At 37.7% G+C, this 23,066-nt stretch overlaps 1 pseudogene; it reads left to right on the forward strand.

Annotated features, from left to right (window-relative positions):
- The window catches only part of LOC130936821 (uncharacterized), a 38,419-nt pseudogene extending 16,206 nt beyond the window's left edge, over positions 1-22,213 (forward strand).
- The last annotated feature ends 853 nt before the right edge of the window (positions 22,214-23,066 follow it).

Genomic DNA, 23,066 nt, shown 5'->3' on the forward strand with positions numbered 1-23,066 from the left:
CGAACTTGGAGACTTCACTAGAGACAAAGAGGAAGCTCTTGCCCAAAAGCCGAGCTTTGACCTGGGAGTGTGACCCATGGGCCAAAAATTCAACCAAAATTCCCATTTAATTTAATCTCTCACAATTAAAAGGTCCACTTCATATCAAGCAAAGCCCAATCAACATGAATCAAAGGCACAAGAAATAATTAGCTTAGCAATTTATTTTTAATTGTAATTTGTTTAGAATTTCATATTTTCATTTTTCATTTTCATTTTGTAAAGCCTATATAAGGCATTATCCTCATTCTTTAAAATGGAGGCTGGCTCTGTTAGAGCATTAGGAGTAGGGTAGAATAGAGAATTCTCTTTGAAACACTTTTACTTTTTCTGCAATTGTCAATTTGGTTTATGAAGTTTGAGTTTTTGAATCTTCTCTTCTGCAATTTCCTTTTGCTGCAAGTTTACAATTCAATTTACATTGAGCTTGATTTTGATCTTTGATTCCCATTGCTTTCTGTTCTCATTGCTTCCATTTTACATTTCTTGCAATTTAACTCTTCTACAATTGTTCTGCATTTTACATTTTTGTTCATGATCTAATTTACTCTTCCTACAAGTTTAAATTTCCTGCAATTGCTCTAAGCTTTGATCTACTGCCTTCTTTACTTTCTAGCACCCAGCTCCCTTTACATTCACTGCAATTTACATTTCTTGTCATTTAAGTTTCTGCAATTTACATTTTTTGCTCTTTAAGATTCTGCTCATTTATTTCCTACAACTTTAAATTCACTGCAATTTAATTTCTGTTGCTTCAATTTCACATCCAATTATCACTCACCAATGTTAGCTTGACTAAACTAATCACCCACTAAAGTTGCTTGATCCATCAATCCTCGTGGGATCAACCTCACTCTAAGTGAGTTTTACTACTTGATGCGACCCGGTATACTTGCCGGTGAGTTTGTGTGTTTGGAATTCGTTTTTCCACAAAACACCATCAACATGTTTTTCTTTTCTTGAAAATTTTTCAAAAATAAGTTTTTGATATTCATCATGATCTTCAAAGTGTTCTTGGTGTTTATCTTGACATTCATAGTGTTCTTGCATGCATCATTTGTTTTAATCCAAAATTTTTATGTGTTGAGTCATTTTGTCATTTTTCTCTTTCCTCATTAAATTCAAAAAATAAAAAAATATCTTTTCCTTATTTCACTAATAAATTTTGAAATCTTTAGGTTGACTTAGTCAAAAATTTTTAAAATAAGTTGTTTCTTGTTAGTCAAGTCAATATTTCAATTTCAAAAATCCTATCTTTTCAAAACTTTTTCAAAAATCAAACCTTTTTCATCTTTTCTTTAATGTTTTTTGAAAATTTTAAAAATTGTTTTTCAAAATATTTTTCTTAATTTCATTTCTAATTTTCAAAAACTTTACTAAGAATTAATGTGATTGATTCAAAAATTTCAAGTTTGTTACTTTCTTGTTAAGAAAGGTTCAACCTTTAAATTCTAGAATCATATCTTTTAGTTTCTTGTTAGTCAAGTCATTAACTTTAAGTTTCAAAATCAAATCTTTCTAAATTTCTTTTTCAAATCTTTTTCAAAATAAATTTCAATATATCTTTTTAATCATATCTTTTCAATCATATCTTTTCAAACATATCTTTTTCAAATCATATCTTTTTCAAAATCAATTTCAAAATCTTTTCTAACTTCTTATCTTTCCAAAATTAATTTTCAAATCTTTTTCAATTAACTACTTAACTTTTTGTTCGATTTTAAAATTCTTATCTTTTTCAAAACCACCTAACTACTTTTCTCTCTCTAATTTTCGAAAATCATTAACTTCTTTTTCAAAATTCTTTTTAATTAACTAATTATTTTAAATTTAAATTTTATTCTATTTCTTCTCTTAATTTTCGAATTCTAACAAAATTTTAAAATAAAAACAAAAAAATTTTCCTTTTCCTTTTAATTATTTTCGAAAACTCCCTCTCTCATCTTCTTCTATTTATTTATTTAATCACTAACATTCTTATCTTCTTCTTATAATTCGAACCCTCTCTCCCTCTCTGTGTTCGAATTCTTCATCTCTTCTCTTTACATCATTCTTCTATTCTTTTATTCTTCTACTAACATAAAGGAATCTCTATACTGTGACATAGAGGATCCTCTTCCTTTTCTGTCCTCTTCTTTTTCATATGAGCAGGAGCAAGGACAATGACATTCTTGTTGAAGCAGATCCTGAACCTAAAAGGACTCTGAAGAAGAAGCTAAGAGAAGCTAAAGCACAACAATTCAGAGAAAACCTTACAGAGAATCTCGAAAAAGAAGTAATGGCCGAACCCAACAACAATGCAAGGAAGATGCTTGGTGACTTTACTGCACCAAATTCCAACTTCCATGGAAGAAGCATCTCAATCCCTGCCATTGGAACAAACAATTTTGAGCTAAAGCCTCAATTAGTTTCTCTGATGCAACAGAATTGCAAGTTTCATAGACTTCCATCTGAAGATCCTTTTTAGTTCTTAACTGAATTCTTGCAGATCTGTGATACTGTTAAGACCAATAGAGTTGATCCTGAGGTCTATAAGCTTATACTTTTCCCTTTTGCTATAAGAGACAGAGCTAGAATATGGTTGGACTCTCAACCTAGAGATAGCCTGAACTCTTGGGATAAGCTGGTCACGACTTTCTTAGCCAAATTCTTTCCTCCTCGTAAGCTGAGCAAGCTTAGAGTGGATGATCAAATCTTCAGGTAAAAAGAAGGTGAATCCTTCTATGAAGCTTGGGAAAGATACAAGCAACTGACCAAAAAGTATCCTTCTGACATGCTCTCAGAATGGACCATCCTGGGTATATTCTATGATGGTCTGTCTGAATTGTCTAAGATGTCATTAGACCATTCTGCAGGTGGATCTATTCAACTGAAGCAAATGCCTGCAAAAGCTTAGGAACTCACTGAAATGGTTGCAAATAACCAGTTCATGTACACCTCTGAAAGGAATCCTGTGAGTAATAGGACACCTCAGAGGAAGGGAGTTCTTGAAATTGATGCTCTGAATGCCATATTGGCTCAGAACAAAATATTGACTCAACAAGTCAATATGATTTCTCAGAGTTTGAATGGATTGCAAAATGCATCCAACAGTACTAAAGAAGCATCTTCTGAAGAATAAACTTTTTTCCCTCTGCCTCTGGTTGTCGCGCAATCCCTTCTACTGCTTGCCCTGCAGCAGTGCCTTGGCCAACCCCAGGTCCAATAGAAGCAAGCCCTACAGCCAACCCAGCAGCAACAACGGAAGCAGCAGCAATCAGTGGATTCATGATAAGTTCCTCTCATCCAAAAAAGGGGAAATGGTTAATGATACAAGCAACCAATTTTGACTTGAATTTTTCAATTAATAAAAAATATGCAATGGCAGAGGTGAATTACATGGGTGAAGCCTATGGAAACACCTATAATCTATCATGGAAAAATCATCCAAATTTCTCATAGAAGGATCAACAAAAGCCTCAACAAGGCTTTAACAATAATAATGGTGGAAGAAACAGGTTTAGCAATAGCAAGCCTTTTCCATCATCCTCTCAGCAACAGACAGAGAATTTTGAGCAGAACCCATCTAGCTTAGCAAATATAGTCTCTAATCTATCTAAGGCCACTCTCAGTTTCATGAATGAAACAAGGTCCTCCAACAGAAACTTAGAGGCACAAGTAGGTCAGTTGAGTAAAAGGGTTACTGAAACTCCTCCTAGCACTCTCCCAAGCAATACAGAAGAGAATCCCAAAAGAGAGTGCAAGGCCATAACTGTGATCAACATGGCCGAACCTATAGAGAGTAAAAAGGCAGTGATGCCCAGTGAGAAAGACCTCAGGGAACGTCCACTGGCCATTAAGGAGTACCCAAATGAGGAACCAAAGGAATCTGAGGCTCATACAGAGACCATAGAGATTCCTTTAAACTTCCTTTTACCATTCATGAGCTCTGATGACTGTTCATTGGTGCACGAATTTGTAATCCGTACAACTAACCAGCAAGTGCACTGGTTCGTCCAAGTAATACCTTACGTGAGTAAGGGTCGATCCCACAGAGATTATTGGTTTGAAGCAATCTATGTTTATTTTATTAATCTTAGTCAGGATGTCAATAAGGTTATTTGGATTTAATTGTAAGAAGTAAAAGTGTTTGGAATAAGTAATTGTTACTTTATTAATGAAGAACATGTTGGCGTTTTGGAGATGCTTTGTCCTCTAACTTCAACTCTTCCTTTAAATCCTTTTCCACACGCAAGGTTTTTTCCATGGCAAGCTGTATGTAGGGTGTCACCATCATCAGTGGCTACCTCCCATCCTCTCAGTGAAAATGGTCCAAATGCTCTGTCACAGCACGGCTAATCAGCTGTTGGTTCTCGATCATGTTGGAATAGGATCCATTGATCCTTTTGCGTTTGTCATCACGCCCAGCAATCGCGAGTTTGAAGCTCGTCACGGCCATTCAATCCTTGAATCCTACTTGGAATACCACAGACAAGGTTTAGACCTTCCGGATCCTCAAGAGTGGCCGCTATCAATTCTAGCTTATACCACGAAGATTCTGATTAAGGAATCTAAGAGAAGCTCATTCAATCTGATGTAGAATGGAGGTGGTTGTCAGGCACACGTTCATGGATCTGAGGAAGGTGATGAGTGTCACAGATCATCACCTTCTTCATGTTTAAGCGCGAATGAACATCTTAGATAGGAACAAGCGTGTTTAAATGGAAAACAAAGGTAATTGTATTAATTCATCGAGACGCTGCAGAGCTCCTCACCCCCAACAATGGAGTTTAGAGACTCATGCTGCCAAAAGGTACAAATTTCAGATCTAAAATGTCATGAGGTGCAAAGTAAATCTCTAAAAGTTGTTTAAATAGTAAACTAGTAACCTAGGTTTACAAAAAATGAGTAAACTATGATAGATAGTGCAGAAATCCACTTCTGGGGCCCACTTGGTGTGTGCTGGGGCTGAGACTTAAGCTTCTCACGTGTATGGGGCTGTTTTGGACGTTCAACGCCAGGTTGTAACCTGTTTCTGGCGTTGAACTCCAGCTTGTAACCTGTTTCTGGCGCTGGACGCCAGACAGCAGCATGATACTGGCGTTGAATGCTAGTTTATGTCGCCTATCTTCGCGCAAAGTATGGACTATTATATATTGCTGGAAAGCCCTAGATGTCTACTTTCCAAAGCCATTGAGAGCGCGCCAATTTGACTCCTGTAGCTCCAGAAAATCCATTTCGAGTGCAGGGAGGTCAGAATCCAACAGCATCAGCAGTCCTTTTTCAGCCTAACTCAGATTTTTGCTCAGCTCCCTCAATTTCAGCTAGAAAATACCTGAAATCACAGAAAAACACACAAACTCATAGTAAAGTCCAGAAATATGATTTTTGCCTAAAAACTAATAATATTTAACTAAAAACTAATTAAAACATACTAAAATCTACATGAAATTACCACCAAAAAGCGTATAAAATATCCCCTCATCACAACACCAAACTTAAACTGTTGCTTGTCCCCAAGCAACTAGATGAATAAAAGAGGATAAAAAGAAATCAAGAAGCAATAATATCTCAGAGTTTTAAGTGAAGCTCAGATTCTAATTAGATGAGCGGGGCTAGTAGCTTTTTGCTTCCAAACAGTTTTGGCATCTCACTTTATCCTTTGAAATTCAGAATGATTGGCATCCATAGAAACTCAGAATTCAAATAGTATTATTGATTTTCCTAGTTAAGTATGTTGATTCTTGAACACAGCTACTTTTATGAGTCTTGGCCGTGGCCCTAAGCACTTTGTTTTCCAGTATTACCACCGGATACACAAATGCCACAGACACATGACTGGGCGAACCTTTTCAGATTGTGACTCAGCTTTGCTGGAGTCCCCAGTTAGAGATGTCCAGAGCTCTTAAGCACACTCTTTTTGCTTTGGATCATGACTTTAACCACTCAGTCTCAAGTTTTTCACTTGGACCTGCATGCCACAAGCACATGGTTAAGGACAGCTTGGTTTAGCCGCTTAGGCCTGGAACTATTTCCTTGGGCCCTTCTATCCACTAATGCTCAAAGCCTTGGATCCTTTTCTTAATCCAATGATTCCTTGTAATTTTTTTTCACTGCTTTTTCTTGCTTCAAGAATCAAATTCATGATTTTTCAGATCATCAATAATATCTTTCGTGTTCCTCATTCTTTCAGGAGCCAATATTCGTAAAATTCAGGATGAAATATGCACTGTTCAAGCATTCATTCAGAGAACAAAAAGTATTGCCACCACATATAATTAATTATAATTTTTACTATTAAGAACTCGAAAAATATAAATTACTTCTTTATTCTAAAAATCTACTATTTTATTCATGTCTGATGATGATGAGAAAAATAAATTATAACTTTAATTGGGAATAAAACGATAATAGATATGCTAATTACTACTACTCCTATATAACTTCTAAGGTAGAATCCTATAATAATACTATCACAGAGTTAAAGCTAGAATTAGAACTTAACAACCTGTATTTTGGGAAGTGGATGTTCCTCTAGTCTGTGGGGTGCCTTCAAGAATTAATTTCTGACGCTACAGGTCCCTTAAGTTCACATCCTTGCTCTTCCTGTTCCCTTAGGTGCCATGATCTTAATGAGTTTTAGCTCAGTGATCATGGCAAATCACACCAAACTTAGAGGTTTGCTTGTCCTCAAGCAAAAGAAAGGAAAGGAGAGGAATAGAAGGGGAGGCAGTTTCGAAAAAAAAGATAAGATGAGTTGAAAAAGATATGAGAAGAAATTAAAAAGATTTGAAAAAGAATTCAAAAAGATAGATGAGTTTTGAAAAAGATTTGAAAAGAAATTAAAGAAAAATCAAGAAATATGTTTAGGATTAAAATTTTTGGAATTGAAGGATGAGATTTTGAAACATGTTTATGCAAGAAATCATGAATTGAAACATAAAAAAAATTAGAAAATTTGTGAAGAAAAATGAATTTTACCTCCTCCCCACCATCCTGGCGTTAAACGCCCAAATGTTGCATGTTTTGGGCGTTTAACGCCCAGTTGCTGCTTCTCCTGGGCGTTCAACGCCCAGCTGTTGCTTCTTTCTGGCGTTGAACGCCAGGAAGTCCTTTGTCACTGGGCGTTTTTCTGAACGCCCAGGACGTTGTAATTCTGGCGTTAAACGCCCAGAAGGAGCTTCTTTCTGGCATTCAACGCCCAGATGGCTATCCTTACTGGCGTTGAACGCCCAGTGGATGCTTCTTTTGGGCGTTGAACGCCCAAAATGTTTCTTAGTGGCTTTTTCACGCCAGTGAGCTTCCGAATTCCCCTGTAACTCTGTGAATTCAAGCAATTGCTATTTTACCTTTTGAAGATACTTTGACACATACCTGTAAAAATTAACAAAAACAAAAGAAATTAAATTTTGTAAATGGCTGGGTTGCCTCCCAGCAAGCGCTTCTTTATTGTCTTTAGCTGGACTATTACTGAGCTCTAATCAAGTCTCAGTTTTGAGCATTCTTGCTCAAAATTGCTTTCAAGATAGTGTTTAACTCTCTGTCCATTAACAATGTCTGCAATGTCTGCAAACCATGGCACTTCCTGGATGGTGAAGAGTTGCTCATCTGGAAAGTTTTCAGAGATTTTAGTAAGAGGGAGGGATACCCCTTCTACTGGTTCTATTCGGGACAGGTGGTCTGCTACCTGATTCTCTGTCCCTTTTCTGTCTCTAATTTCTATATCAAACTCTTGCAGAAGCAACACCCATCTTATGAGTCTGGGTTTTTGAATCCTGCTTTGTGAGTAGATACCTAAGAGCAGCATGGTCAGTGTACACAATCACTTTTGATCCTACTAAATAGGATCTAAACTTGTCAATGGCGTAAACCACTGCAAGTAACTCTTTTTCTGTGGTTGTGTAGTTCTTCTGTGCATCATTCAGAACACGACTGGCATAGTAAATGACGTGCAGAAGCTTGTCATGCCTTTGTCCCAACACTACACCAATGGCATGGTCACTGGCATCACACATTAGTTCAAATGGTATTGTCCAGTCTGGTGCAGAGATAATTGGTGCTGTGACCAATTTAGCTTTCAGAGTCTCAAATGCCTGCAGACACTCCTTATCAAAGACAAATGGCGTGTCAGCAGCTAGCAGGTTGCTCCGAGGTTTGGCGATTTTTGAAAAATCCTTTATAAACCTCCTATAGAATCCTGCATGCCCCAGAAAGCTTCTGATTGCCTTAACATTGGCAGGTGGTGGTAATTTTTCAATTACCTCTACCTTAGCTTGATCCACCTCTATTCCCTTGTTTGAAATTTTGTGCCCAAGGACAATTTCTTCAGTCACCATAAAGTGACACTTCTCCTAGTTTAAAACCAGGTTAGTCTCTTGGCATCTCTTTAGAACAAGTGCTAGATGGTCAAGACAGGAGCTGAATGAGTCTCCAAATACTGAAAAGTCATCCATGAAGACTTCCAGAAATTTTTTCACCATATCAGAGAAAATTGAGAGCATGCACCTCTGAAAGGTTGCAAGTGCATTGCACAGGCCAAATGGCATCCTTTTGTATGCAAATACTCCAGATGGACATGTGAATGTCGTTTTCTCTTGATCCTGGGGATCTACTGCAATTTGATTATAGCCTGAATATCTATCCAGGAAGCAGTAGTATTCATGACCTGCTAGTCTTTCTAGCATCTGGTCTATGAATGGTAAAGGAAAATGATCCTTTCTAGTGGCTGTATTGAGCCTTCTATAATCAATACACATACGCCACCCTGTAACTGTTCTTGTAGGAACCAGTTCATTTTTTTCATTATGAACCACTGTCATGCCTCCCTTCTTAGGAACACTTGGACAGGGCTTACCCAGGGGCTGTCAGAAATAGGATAAATAATCCCAGCCTCTAGTAATTTAGTGACCTCCTTCTGCACCACTTCCTTCATGGCTGGATTCAGCCGCCTTTGTGGTTGGACCACTAGCTTGGCGTCACCCTCCAATAGGATCTTTTGCATGCATCTGGCTGGGCTAATACCCTTAAGATCACTGATGGACCACCCAAGAGCTGTCTTGTGTGTCCTTAGCACTTGAATTAGTGCTTCCTCTTCCTGTGGCTCTAAGGTAGAGCTTATGATTACAGGAAAGGTATCACCTTCTCCCAGAAATGCATATTTCAGGGATGGTGGTAATTGTTTGAGCTCGGGTTTGGGAGGTTTCTCCTCTTCCTGAGGGATTTTCAGAGGTTCTATTATTCTCTCTGATTCCTCCAAATCAGGCTGAACATCTTTAAAGATGTCCTCCAGCTCTGATTCGAGACTCTCAGCCATATAGACCTCTCTTACCAGAGAGTCAATGATATCAACACTCATGCAGTCATTTGGGGTGTCTGGATGTTGCATGGCTTTGACAACATTCAACTTGAACTCCTCCTCATTGACTCTCAGGGTTACTTCCCCTTTTTGGACGTCAATGAGGGTTCGGCCAGTTGCTAGGAAAGATCTTCCTAGAATAAGAGTTGCACTCTTGTGCTCCTCCATTTCCAGCACCACAAAGTCAGTAGGAAAGGCAAATGGCCCAACCTTGACAATCATGTCTTCAATCACGCCTGATGGGTATTTAATAGAGCCATCAGCAAGTTGAAGACATATCCGGGTTGATTTGACTTCTTCAGTCAAACCGAGCTTTGTGATAATAGATGCAGGTATTAGGTTGATACTTGCCCCAAGATCACATAGAGCTTGCTTGGTACAATTACCCTCTAATGTGCATGGTATCATAAAGCTCCCGGGATCTTTAAGCTTCTCAGGTAAGCTTTTCAGAATGACTGCACTGCATTCTTCAGTGAGGTAAACTTTTTCAGTTTCCCTCCAATCCTTCTTATGACTTAAGATTTCTTTCATGAACTTAGCATAAGAGGGTATTTGCTCAAGTGCTTCTGCAAACGGAATCTTTATTTCAAGAGTCCTGAGATAGTCTGCAAAGCGGGCAAATTGCTTATCCTGTTCCGCTTGGCGGAGTTTTTGAGGATAAGGCATTTTGGCTTTGTATTCCTCAACCTTAGTTGCTGCAGGTTTATTACCTACAGAAGTGGGTTGGGAAGCCTTTTTAGAAGGGTTGTTATCAGCACTTGTATGTGACTGATCCCCCACTGGCGTTTGAATGCCAGGGGTGGAAGCTGGAGTGGCATTAGACGCCAACTCCTTATCCGTTGCTGGCGTCTGAATGCCAGAACTGTGCTCCCTTTGGGCGTTCAACGCCAAATCCTTGCTTGTTTCTGGCGTTGAACGCCAGGAATGAGCATGGTTTGGGCGTTCAGCGCCAGCATTATTCCTCTCTGGGCTTTGATTGTCCTCAGAGGGATTTTGAGTAGCCATTTGTTCATTTCTTGGCTTCCTGCTGCTTTGAAGTGAGGTATTTAATGTTTTCCCACTTCTTAATTGAACTGCTTGGCATTCTTCTGTTATTTGTTTTGACAGTTGCTTTTCTGTTTGCTTTAACTGTACTTCCATATTCTTGTTAGCCATTCTTGTTTCTTGTAGTATTTCCTTGAATTCAGCTAGCTGCTGAGTTAGAAAATCCAACTGCTGATTGAATTCATTAGCCTGATCTACAGGACTGGGTTCAGCAGTTACTGTTTTAGCTTCTTCTTTCATGGAAGATTCACTGCTTAGGTACAGATGATGATTTCTGGCAACTGTATCAATAAGCTCTTGAGCTTCTTCAATTATTTTTCTCATATGTATAGATCCACCAGCTGAGTGATCTAGAGAAATCTGAGCTTTTTCTGTAAGCCCATAGTAGAAGATGTCTAATTGCACCCACTCTGAAAACATTTCAGAGGGGCATTTTCTTAGCATCTCTCTATATCTCTCCCAGGCATCATAAAGGGATTCATTATCTCCTTGTTTGAAGCCTTGGATGCTTAGCCTCAACTGTGTCATCCGTTTTGGAGGAAAATATTGATTCAAGAATTTTTCTGACAGCTGTTTCCATGTCCTTATGCTATTCTTAGGTTGGTTATTCAACCACCTCTTAGCTTGATCTTTTACAGCGAATGGAAACAGTAATAGTCTGTAGATATCCTGATCTACTTCTTTATCATGTACTGTGTCAGCAATTTGTAAAAATTGTTCCAGAAACTCTGTAGGTTCTTCCTGTGGAAGACCGGAATACTGGCAACTTTGCTGCACCATGATAATGAGTTGAGGATTCAACTCAAAACTACTAACTCCAATGGAGGGTATACATATACTACTCCCATATGAAGCAGTAGTGGGGTTAGCATATGACCCCAGAGTCCTTCTGGACTGTTCATTTTCGCTTATGTCCATGTTGGAGTAAAGGGGTAATGTGGATTTAAATTTTTAGTTTATAAATAAATAAATAAAAAAAATCGAAATAAAATAAAAACCAAAATAAAAACAAGATAAAATAAGAAAATTAAAATAAAAAAAATTAATAAGAATTTGAAAATATTTTATGAAGATTTTTAAAAAAGTGAGGAGAGAGAAAGTGGTTAGGATATTTTTGAAAAAGATAAATTTTTTTTAAAACTTAAAAAGATAAGAATTGAAAAATTTTAAAATTGAAATCTGAATTTTTATAAAAAAAATTTCAAAAAAATAGTTCAAAATTAGTTAGAAAAGATATTTTTTTGAATTTTGAATTTTATGATGAAAGAGAAAAACACACAGAAGACACAAGACTTAAAATTTTTAGATCTAATGCTCCTTATTTTCGAAAATTTTGGAGGGAAAACACCAAGGAACACCAAACTTAAAAATTTTAAGATCAAAACACAAGGAAGACTCAAGAACACTTTGAAGATTCACAAGAACACAAGAATAAAAGAAAGAACACCAAACTTAAAATTTTTAGAAAACTTCAATAAAATTTTCGAAAATTACAGAAAGATTAACAAGAAAACACCAAACTTAAAGTTTGGCACAAGATTCAATCAAAGAAAAATTATTTTTGAAAAAGATTTTAAAGAAGATACCCAATTATCAAGAACATAAACTAATGCTCTAGCCAATTGGGCAGTAGCTTTAATGTTGATTTTAAAGATGTATTATATTTATGGATAAAAGTATAAATTTTTGAAAACTAATGTTTTGAAAAAGTACAAGGAAAACACGAAAACACACAGAACAAGAAAAACTAAAGATCAAGGAAGAACAAAGAACACTAATACGAAAAATTTAAAGGAAAATATAAAATATTCAATTGACACCAAACTTATAACAAGACACTAGACTCAAAGAAAAATTAAAATTGATAAAGAAAAATAATTTTTTTGAAAAAATTTTTTTTTTTGAAAAGGGAATAAAGGACTCAGATTTAATGACTCTATAGCATCAATACTATATTCCTAATCTAAACAACAAAATAAACCTTTAGTTTGTTCAAACTTGAACAATCCCCGGCAACGGCGCCAAAAACTTGGTGCACGAATTTGTAATCCGTACAACTAACCAGCAAGTGCACTGGGTCGTCCAAGTAATACCTTACGTGAGTAAGGGTCGATCCCATGGAGATTATTGGTTTGAAGCAATCTATGTTTATTTTATTAATCTTAGTCAGGATGTCAATAAGGTTATTTGGATTTAATTGTAAGAAGTAAAAGTGTTTGGAATAAGTAATTGTTACTTTATTAATGAAGAACATGTTGGGGTTTTGGAGATGCTTTGTCCTCTGACTTCAACTCTTCCTTGAAATCCTTTTCCACACGCAAGGCTCCTTCCATGGCAAGCTGTATGTAGGGTGTCACCATCATCAGTGGCTACCTCCCATCCTCTCAGTGAAAATGGTCCAAATGCTCTGTCACAGCACGGCTAATCAGCTCTTGATTCTCGATCATGTTGGAATACGATCCATTGATCCTTTTGCGTTTGTCATCACGCCCAGCAATCGCGAGTTTGAAGCTCGTCACGGCCATTCAATCCTTGAATCCTACTTGGAATACCACAGACAAGGTTTAGACCTTCCAGATCCTCAAGAGTGGCCGCCATCAATTCTAGCTTATACCACGAAGATTCTGATTAAGGAATCTAAGAGAAGCTCATTCAATCTGATGTAGAACGGAGGTGGTTATCAGGCACACGTTCATGGATCTGAGGAAGGTGATGAGTGTCACGGATCATCACCTTCTTCATGTTTAAGCGCGAATGAACATCTTAGATAGGAACAAGCGTGTTTAAATGGAAAACAAAGGTAATTGTATTAATTCATCGAGACGCTGCAGAGCTCCTCACCCCCAACAATGGAGTTTAGAGACTCATGCTGCCAAAAGGTACAAATTTCAGATCTAAAAATGTCATGAGGTGCAAAGTAAATCTCTAAAAGTTGTTTAAATAGTAAACTAGTAACCTAGGTTTACAGAAAATGAGTAAACTATGATAGATAGTACAGAAATCCACTTCTAGGGCCCACTTGGTGTGTGATGGGGCTGAGACTTAAGCTTCTCACGTGCATGGGGGCTGTTTTGGGCGTTCAACGCCAGGTTGTAACCTGTTTCTGGCATTGAACTCCAGCTTGTAACCTGTTTCTGGCGCTGGACGCCAGTTTACGTCGCCTATCTTCGCGCAAAGTATGGACTATTATATATTGCTGGAAAGCCCTGGATGTCTACTTTCCAACGCCGTTAAGAGCGCGCCAATTGGACTCTTGTAGCTCCATAAAATCCATTTCGAGTGTAGGGAGGTCAGAATCCAACAGCATCAGCAGTCCTTTTTCAGCCTAACTCAGATTTTTGCTCAGCTCCCTCAATTTCAGCCAGAAAATACCTGAAATCACAGAAAAACACACAAACTCATAGTAAAGTCCAGAAATATGATTTTTTCCTAAAAACTAATAATATTTAACTAAAAACTAATTAAAACATACTAAAATCTACATGAAATTACCCCCAAAAAGCGTATAAAATATCCGCTCATCATTCATCTTCTGAAGAAGATGAAGACATTATTGAAGGGCACGTTGCCCAGTATTTAGGAGTAATCATGAAGCTGAATGCCAAGCTATTTGGTAATGAGACTTGGGAGGATGAACCTCCATTGCTCATTAATGAACTGAATACCTGGGTTCAGCAAACTTTACCTCAAAAGAAATAGGATCCTGGTAAATTCTTAATACCCTGTACCATAGGCACCATGACCTTTGAGAAGGCTCTGTGTGACCTAGGGTCATGTATTAACCTCATACCACTCTCTGTAATGGAGAAACTAGAAATCTTTGAGGTACAAGCTGCAAAAATCTCACTAGAGATGGTAGACAAATCAATAAAATATGCTTATGGACTAGTAGAGGACGTGCTAGTGAAGGTTGAAGGCCTTTACATCCCTGCTGATTTCATAATATTAGACACTGAGAAAGATGAAGATGAATCCATCATCCTTGGCAGACCTTTCCTAACCACAGCAAGAGCTGTGATTGATATTGACAGAGGAGAGTTGGTCCTTCAATTGAATGAGGACTACTGGTGCACAAAATTGTAAATCACACTTTTCACAATTCGTACCACTAACCAGCAAGTGCACTGGGTCATCCAAGTAATACCTTACATGAGTAAGGGTCGATCCCACAGAGATTGTTGGCTTGAAGCAAGCTATCTTGTATCTTAGTCTATCAATTATAATTATCAGTTGACTTGCAAATAAACAAGAGAGCATGGATTGAATAATACTTATTATGTAATAATGGAGAATATGTTGGAGTTTTGGAGACGCTTTGTCCTCTGAATCTCTGCTTTTCCCCTGTCTTCTTCTTCACGCACGCAAAGTTCCTCCTATGGCAAGCTGTGTGTTAGTGGATCACCATTGTCAATGGCTACCATCCGTCCTCTCAGTGAAAATTGTCCAGGTGCGCTGTCACCGCACGGCTAATCATCTGTCGGTTCTCACTCATACTGGAATAGGATCCATTGATCCTTTTTTGTCTGTCACTATGCCCAACCCTTGTGAGTTTGAAGCTCGTCACAGTTATTCAATCCCTGAATCCTACTCGGAATACCACAGACAAGGTTTAGACTTTCTGGATTCTCAAGAATGCTGCCAATGGATTCTAGCTTATACCACGAAGATTTTGATTAAGGAATCCAAGAGATACTCATTCAATCGAAGGTAGAATGGAGGTGGTTGTCAGGCACGTGTTCATAGATTGAGAATAGTGATGAGTGTCACGGATCATCACATTCATCATATTGAAGTGCGAATGAACATCTTAGATAGAAACAAGCGTGTTTGAATGGAAAACAGAAATAATTGCATTAATTCATCGAGACGCTGCAGAGCTCCTCACCCCCAACAATGGAGTTTAGAGACTCATGCCATCAAAAAGTACAAAGTTCAGATCTAAAATGTCATGAGGTACAAAATAAATCTCTAAAAGTTGTTTAAATACTAAACTAGTAACCTAGGTTTACAGAAAATGAGTAAACTGAGATAGATAGTGTAGAAATTCACTTCTGGGGCCCACTTGGTGTGTGCTGGGGCTCAGACTTGAGCTTTTCACGTGCTTGGGCTGTTTCTGGAGTTAAACGTCAGGTTGCAACCTGTTTCTGGCGTTTAACGCCAGAATGGAACATGGAACTGGCGTTAAATGCCAGTTTACGTCGTTTATCTTCAAGCAAAGTATATACTGTTATATATTGCTGGAAAGCCCTAGATGTCTACTTTCCAACGCAATTAAGAGCGCGCCAATTGGACTTCTGTAGCTTCAAAAATTCTATTTCGAGTGCAGGGAGGTCAGAATCCAACAGCATCAGCAGTCCTTTTTCAGCCTGAATCAGATTTTTGCTCAGCTCCCTCAATTTCAGCCAGAAAATACCTGATATCATAGAAAAACACACAAACTCATAGTAAAGTCCAGAAATAGGAATTTTACATGAAAACTAATAAAAAACATACTAAAAAGTGGCTAGAACCTACTAAAAACTACCTAAAAATAATGCCTAAAAGCGTATAAATTATCCGCTCATCAACATCCTTGTATTCAAGACTCAAGGTTCTCCTTCTGTACACATGGAGAAGAAGCATGAAAAACTTCTCTCAATACAGAGTCAAACAAAGCCCTCACATTTAAACTCTAAGTTTGGTGTTGGGAGGCCACAACCAAACTCTAAGTTTGGTGTTGGGAGGCCCCAACCATGCTCTGATTATTTGTGAGGCTCCATGAGAGCCCACTATCAAGATATTGACATTAAAGAAGCGCTTATTGGGAGGCAATCCCATTTTTATTTATCTACGTTAAATTTCCATTTTCCATTATTATTTTGTTTTCTTTAGGTTGATGATCATGTGGAGTCACAAAAATAACTGCAATAATCAAAGCAAATTCAAAAACAGCATTAAAAATAGCACACCCTAGAGGAAGAACTTACTGGCGTTTAAACGCCAGTAAGGGTAGCAGTTCTGGCATTAAACGCCCAATCTGGCACCATTCTAGGCGTTTAACGCCAGAAATGGGCACCAGACTGGTGTTTAACGCCAGAACAGAGCACCAAGTTGGCATTAAATGCCAGAAACAAGCAACAGCTTGGCGTTAAACACCAGGAAAGGTATAAAAGCTGGCGTTTAATGCCAGAAACAAGTAGCAGTCTAGCGTTAAACGCCAGAATTGCACTCTAAGGGTGTTTTTGCACGCCTAAATGGAGCAGGGATGAGAAGTCCTTGACCCCTCAGGATCTGTGGACCCCACAGGATCTTCACCTACCCCACCTCTCTCTCTCTCCCCCTCACACATCTCTATAACACTCTACCCAAAACACCACTCACCTATCAAATCCTATCCTCTTCCCTATATTCTCTTCACCTATCACCTCCATCCCTCTTCCCCAAATTCCCCACCTACCTCACTTTTCAAATTCAAACACTTTTTCCTCCCAAACCCACCCAATTCCATTCGGCCACTCTCCCTCTTTTTCCCTATAAATACCCATCTTCACTCCTTCATTTTCACACTTCACAATCACCTTATACCCCATTGGCCGAACCTATCTCTCATCTCCCTCTCCTCCAATTATTCTTCTTCTACTTCTTTCTTTCTTCTTTTGCTCGAGGATGAGCAAACCTTTTAAGTTTGGTGTGGTAAAAGCATTGCTTTTTGTTTTTTTATAACCATTTATGGCACCTAAGGCCGGAGAAACCTCTAGAAAGAGGAAAAGGAAGGCAAAAGCTTCCACCTCCGAGTCATGGAAGATGGAGAGATTCATCTCAAAGGTCTATCAAGACCACTTCTATGAAGTTATGGCCAAGAAGAAAGTGATGAGGTTCCTTTCATGCTCAAGAAGAATGAGTATCCGGAGATCCAACATGAGATCCGAAGAAGAGGTTGGGAAGTTCTCACCAACCCCATTCAACAAGTCAGAATCTTAATGGTTCAAGAGTTTTATGCCAACGCATGGATCACTAAGAACCATGATCAAAGTATGAACCCGAATCCAAAGAATTGGCTTACAATGGTTCGGGGGAAATACTTAGATTTTAGTCCGGAAAATATAAGGTTGGCATTCAACCTGCCAATGATGCAAGAAAACGCACGCCCCTGCACTAGAAGGGTCAACTTTGATCAAAGGTTGGACCAAGTCCTCATGGACATATGTGTGGAAGGAGCTCAATGGAAAAGAGACTCAAGAGGCAAGCCGGTTCAATTGAGAAGACCGGACCTTAAGCCTGTGGCTAGAGGATGGTTGGAGTTCATCCAACGCTCCATCATTCCTACTAGCAACTGATCCGATCTGGCCATCATGATCCATAGTATCATGATTGGGGAGGAAGTGGAAGTTCATGAGATCATACCTATAGAACTCTATAAGGTGGCTGACAAGTCCTCCACTTTGGCAAGGTTAGCCTTTCCTCATCTTATTTGTCACCTGTGCAGTTTAGCTGGAATTGTCATAGATGAAGACATCCTCATTGAAGAGGACAAGCCCATCACTAAGAAAAGGATGGAGCAAACAAGAGAGCCCACTCATGGACCTCAACAAGAGCATGAGGAAATTCATCAAGAAATCTCTGAGATGCCTCAAGGGATGCATTTTCCTCCACATAACTATTGGGAGTAACTCAACACCTCTTTGGAAGGCTTGAGTTACAACATGGACCAACTAAGGGTGGAGCACCAAGAGCACTCCATCATTCTCCATGATATTAGAGAAGATCAAAGAGCTATGAGGGAGGAGCAACAAAGGCAAAGAAGAGACATAGAGGATCTCAGGCGTTCCATTGGATCTTCAAGAGGAAGAACTAGCCGCCATTACTAAGGTGGACCGTTCTTTGATTTCCTTGTTCTTATTTTTCTGTTTTTCGAATTTGATGATTTATGTTTGTCTATGTTTGTGTCTTTACTACATGATCATTAGTGTCTAGTGTCTATGTCTTAAAACTATGAATAATTCCATGAATCCTTCACCTCTCTTAAATGAAAAATGTGCCTAATTACAGAAGAACAAGAAGTACTTGAATTTTAAATTTTATCTTGAAATTAGTTTAATTATTTTGATTGGTGGCAATACTTTTTGTTTTCTGAATGAATGCTTGAACAATGCATATTTTTTATAGTGAAGTTTATGAATGTTAAAATTGTTGGCTCTTGAAAGAATGATGAACAAAGAGAAATGTTATTGATAATCTGAAAAATCATGAAATTGATTCTTGGAGCAAGAAAAAGAAGTGAAAAAGAAAAAGAAAAAGTAGCGAAAAAAAATGACGAAAAAAAAGAAGAGAGAAAGAAAGAAAAAGAAAAAAAACAAGCAGAAAAATCCAATAGCCCTTTAAACCAAAAGACAAGGGTAAAGAGGATCTAAGGCTTTGAGTATTAATGGATAGGAGGGCCCAAAGGAACAAAATCCTGGCCTAAGCGGCTAAATCAAGCTGTCCCTAACTATGTGCTTGTGGCATGAAGGTCCAAGTAACAAGCTTGAGACTGAGTGGTTAAAGTCATGATCCAAAGCAAAAAGAGTGTGTTAAGAACTCTGGACACCTCTAATTGGGGACTTTAGCTAAGCTAAGTCACAATCTGAAAAGGTTCATCCAGTTATATGTCTATGGCATTTATGTATCCGGTGGTAATTCTGGAAAACAAAGTGCTTAGGGCCACGACCAAGACTCATAAAGAAGCTGTGTTCAAGAATCAACATACTGAACTAGGAGAATCAATAACACTATCTAAAATTCTGAGTTCCTATAGATGCCAATCATTCTGAATTTCAAAGGATAAAGTGAGATGCCAAAACTGTTCAGAAGCAAAAAGCTACTAGCCCCGCTCATCTAATTCGGACTAAGTTTCATTGATATTGTGAGATTCATTTTATATTCTCTTTTTTTTATTCTATTTTGTTTTCAGTTGCTTGGGGATAAGCAACAATTTAAGTTTGGTGTTATGATGAGCGGATAATGTATACGCTTTTTGGCATTGTTTTTAGATAGTTTTTAGTAGGATTTAGTTAGTTTTTAGTAAATAATTATTAGTTTTTAAGCAAAATTCACATTTCTAGAATTTACTATGATTTTGCGTATTTTTCTGTCATTTTAGGTATTTTCTAGCTGAAATTGAGGGACCTGAGCAAAAATCTTATTCAGAGGCTGAAAAAGGGACTGCAGATGCTGTTGGATTCTGAACTCCCTGCACTCGAAATGGATTTTTTGGAGCTACAAAAACCCAAATGGCGCACTCTCAATTGAGTTAGAAATTAGACATCCTGGACTTTCCAGCAATATATAATTGTCTATACTTTGATCGAGTTTTGACGACGCAAACTGGCGTTCAAATGCCAACTTCCTGCCCTATTCTAGCGTTAAACGCCAGAAACAGGATATAAGCTACAGTTAAACGCTCAAACTGGCTTAAAAAACTGGCGTTTAACTCCAAGAAAAGTCTCTACACATGAAAGCTTCAATGCTCAGCCCAAGCACACACCAAGTGGGCCCGAAAGTGGATTTCTGCATCATTTACTTATTTCTGTAACCCTAGTAACTAGTTTAGTATAAATAGAACTTTTTTACTATTGTACTTAGATATCTTTAGGAACATCTTTGGACCTTTTGATCATCTTTTGATCTTTTAATCACTTTGGGAGGCTGGCCATTTGGCCATGCCTGGACCTTCATCACTTATGTATTTTCAACGGTGGAGTTTCTGCACACCATAGATTAAGGTGTGGAGCTCTGCTGTTCCTCGAGTATTAATGCAAAGTACTATTATTCTTTTATTCAATTCAAGCTTATTCTTATTCTAAGATGTTCACTCGCACTTCAACATGATGAATGTGATGATCCGTGACACTCATCACCATTCTCAATTTATAAACGCGTGCCTGACATCCACTTCCGTTCTACCTGCGAAAGCTTGAATGTGTATCTCTTGGATTTTTAATCAACAATTCACATTGACTCCCCTCTGACAATGGGGAATCTGAATCTGAGATTAGAACCTTTGTGGTATAGGCTAGAATCAATTAGCAGCATTCCTGAGATCCGGAAAGTCTAAAGCTTGTCTGTGGTATTCCGAGTAGGATCTGGGAAGGGATGAATGTGACGAGCTTTAAACTCGCGACTGTGGGGCGTAGTGACAGACGCAAAAGGATCATTAGATCTTATTCCGACACAATCGAGAACCAACAGCTGATTAGCCATGCGGTAGTTGTGCCTGGTATTTTTCATCCGAGACGAGAAATCCGACAGTTGATTAGCCGTACAGAAACCATAGAGGACCTTTTTCACTAAGAGGACGGGAGGTAGCCATTGACAACGGTGATCCCCAACATACAGCTTGCCATGGAAAGGAGTATGAATGATTGAATGAAGACAGTAGGAAAGCAGAGATTCAGAAGGAATAACGCATATCCGAAATTCCCACCAATGAATTACATAAGTATCTCTATCTTTGTTTTATGTTTATTTATCTTTTAATTATCAAAATTCTATAACCATTTGAATCTGCCTGACTGAGATTTACAAGATGACCATAGCTTGCTTCAAGCCGACAATCTCTGTGGGATCGATCCTTACTCACGTAAGGTATTACTTGGATGACCCAGTGCACTTGCTGGTCAGCTGCACGAAGTTGTGTATCACGATTTCGTGTACCAGTTGGTAGGTGGCATTTGGATACTCTTTATTCTCCTTTATCTCAAAATCTGAAAGGTAATATTCTCTCTTACAATCCAGATGGTCAAGCAGGTCCGGAAGTGGGTTGGTATTGGAGTGGGTCTGCTGCCAAAGTCTATGACTCACGCAATGGTTACTTGTGGTTGTGTAAGTAGTTGTTTGGTTGGGAGGAGCGGGAGAATTGGCTTTGGCTTTGGCATCAGCTTGTTCCGGAAAAGCATAAGTTTTTGGCTTGATTGTGTCTTAAGGAGGCTCTTCCTACTGTAAGTTTTCACTTTAGAATAGGGATGTTGTCATCGGATAGGTGTCCATGATATCTTTCTAGCCAGGAATCGGTTTTACATTGTATTCGGGATTGTCCAAAAGCTCAACTTGTCTGGCATAGGTTGGATTTTTCTTGTCATCCTTTGGATTTGAAGAACTGGTTCTTGTATCATAGCAGAGAGCATCCGTTCAAGTTCTTTTCGGGAATTTGGAGGATATAGCGAGCAAGGAATAATGACATCTTTAATCCCCATGAAACTTGGCCTCCAGAAAAAGTGATTTTTCTGACATTAACTTTAGAAAATGAGCTTAGGAATATTTTTGAATTACAACATATGTCCCTTCCCTCTACTCAAAATGGTTTTTGGAATCCCCCATCCATTGGTACTTTTAAGTTAATTGTGATGCTAGTTATTTTGGTTCGGGTGATAGTGTTGGTTTTACTTGTGTTATTAGAGATTGTAATGGGAGCTGGCAAATGGGATGTTTGGGAATGATTGAGAGTAATAGTATTCTTCAAGGTGAATTGTTTGCTATTTGGAGAGGATATCTCTTAGCTTGGGATGTGGCTCAACGAGATGTTATTTGTGAGATGGATTGTCTGGAAACATTCTTGTTACTCAAGATGGTTTTGGGTTTATTGATCCATTTGTGGTCAAAATAAGAGATATCATGCATTGGAATTGGCGTGTTGACTTTCGTTTGATTATGAGAGATGCAAACACGGTGGCAGATACTATGGCAAAGATGGCGATGAAGTTACAACTTTCGCATATGGAGCTTCTTTCACCTTGGGAGGAGTTTAAGAGTAGTCTTAAACAGGACTGCCCCTCTATTTAAGTAGTTCCTTGTTTTGTTTGTGTTGTTTTTCTTTGTTTAATTTATTTTAGTCACAAAAAAAATTCAATAATATTGTATTTAGTAGAATTATGATCCTTTTCAAGAGTCTTCTCATTCCTAATTCTAGCAAGATATTCAATAACATCTAAAATAGATTAAGATAAAACGGTTAAAATCGATGAAATAAATAAATTTATCATTGAATTTATTTTTTTCTAAAACAATAAACTTACTAACCAATTCAAATAGATGTAATCGAATCTAGGAGTGTTGAGAATGTCAAAACTCACAAAGTTAAATCCATATTGTAGGATACTTGACGATTCCGGAAGTCTGCGCACGTCGGTATGCTAGTTTAAATTCATCACCACATATTCATAATGTGTAGTCTTGAAGTTACCCACGTTGCGCCCAACACCAAAATATGTGATTTGATAGGCTATTCTTTGTAAGACTCAAAACTTTTGAAAAATCTTATTATGAGTAAATTTTAATTTATTTATTTATTAAAGACTTTAATTTTAAAAAATTATTTTATTAAAGCTAATTAAATCAAGTTTTGATAATTAAATTAGAATTTTTATCTAATTTTACAGTTATGGGATAATTGCCATATTTAAATTATAGATTTTATTAATTGTAAAATAATAAGAATTTTATATGATTTGATTTAAATAATTGAGATTTGGAGTTTGATACTTTCAGTTTTATGAATAAAGAAAATTAAGTATATTATCTTATATTTTAAAATAGAATACTTATTTAAAAATAATTTGCAAGTTGATGAATAAGTGGTATTTTTATATATAATTATTGTTTGATTAAATTGGTTTTCAATTACTAAATTATTCCT

Source organism: Arachis stenosperma, chromosome 6 (genome assembly GCF_014773155.1).
Source record: "Arachis stenosperma cultivar V10309 chromosome 6, arast.V10309.gnm1.PFL2, whole genome shotgun sequence".
Taxonomy (NCBI): Eukaryota; Viridiplantae; Streptophyta; class Magnoliopsida; order Fabales; family Fabaceae; genus Arachis; species Arachis stenosperma.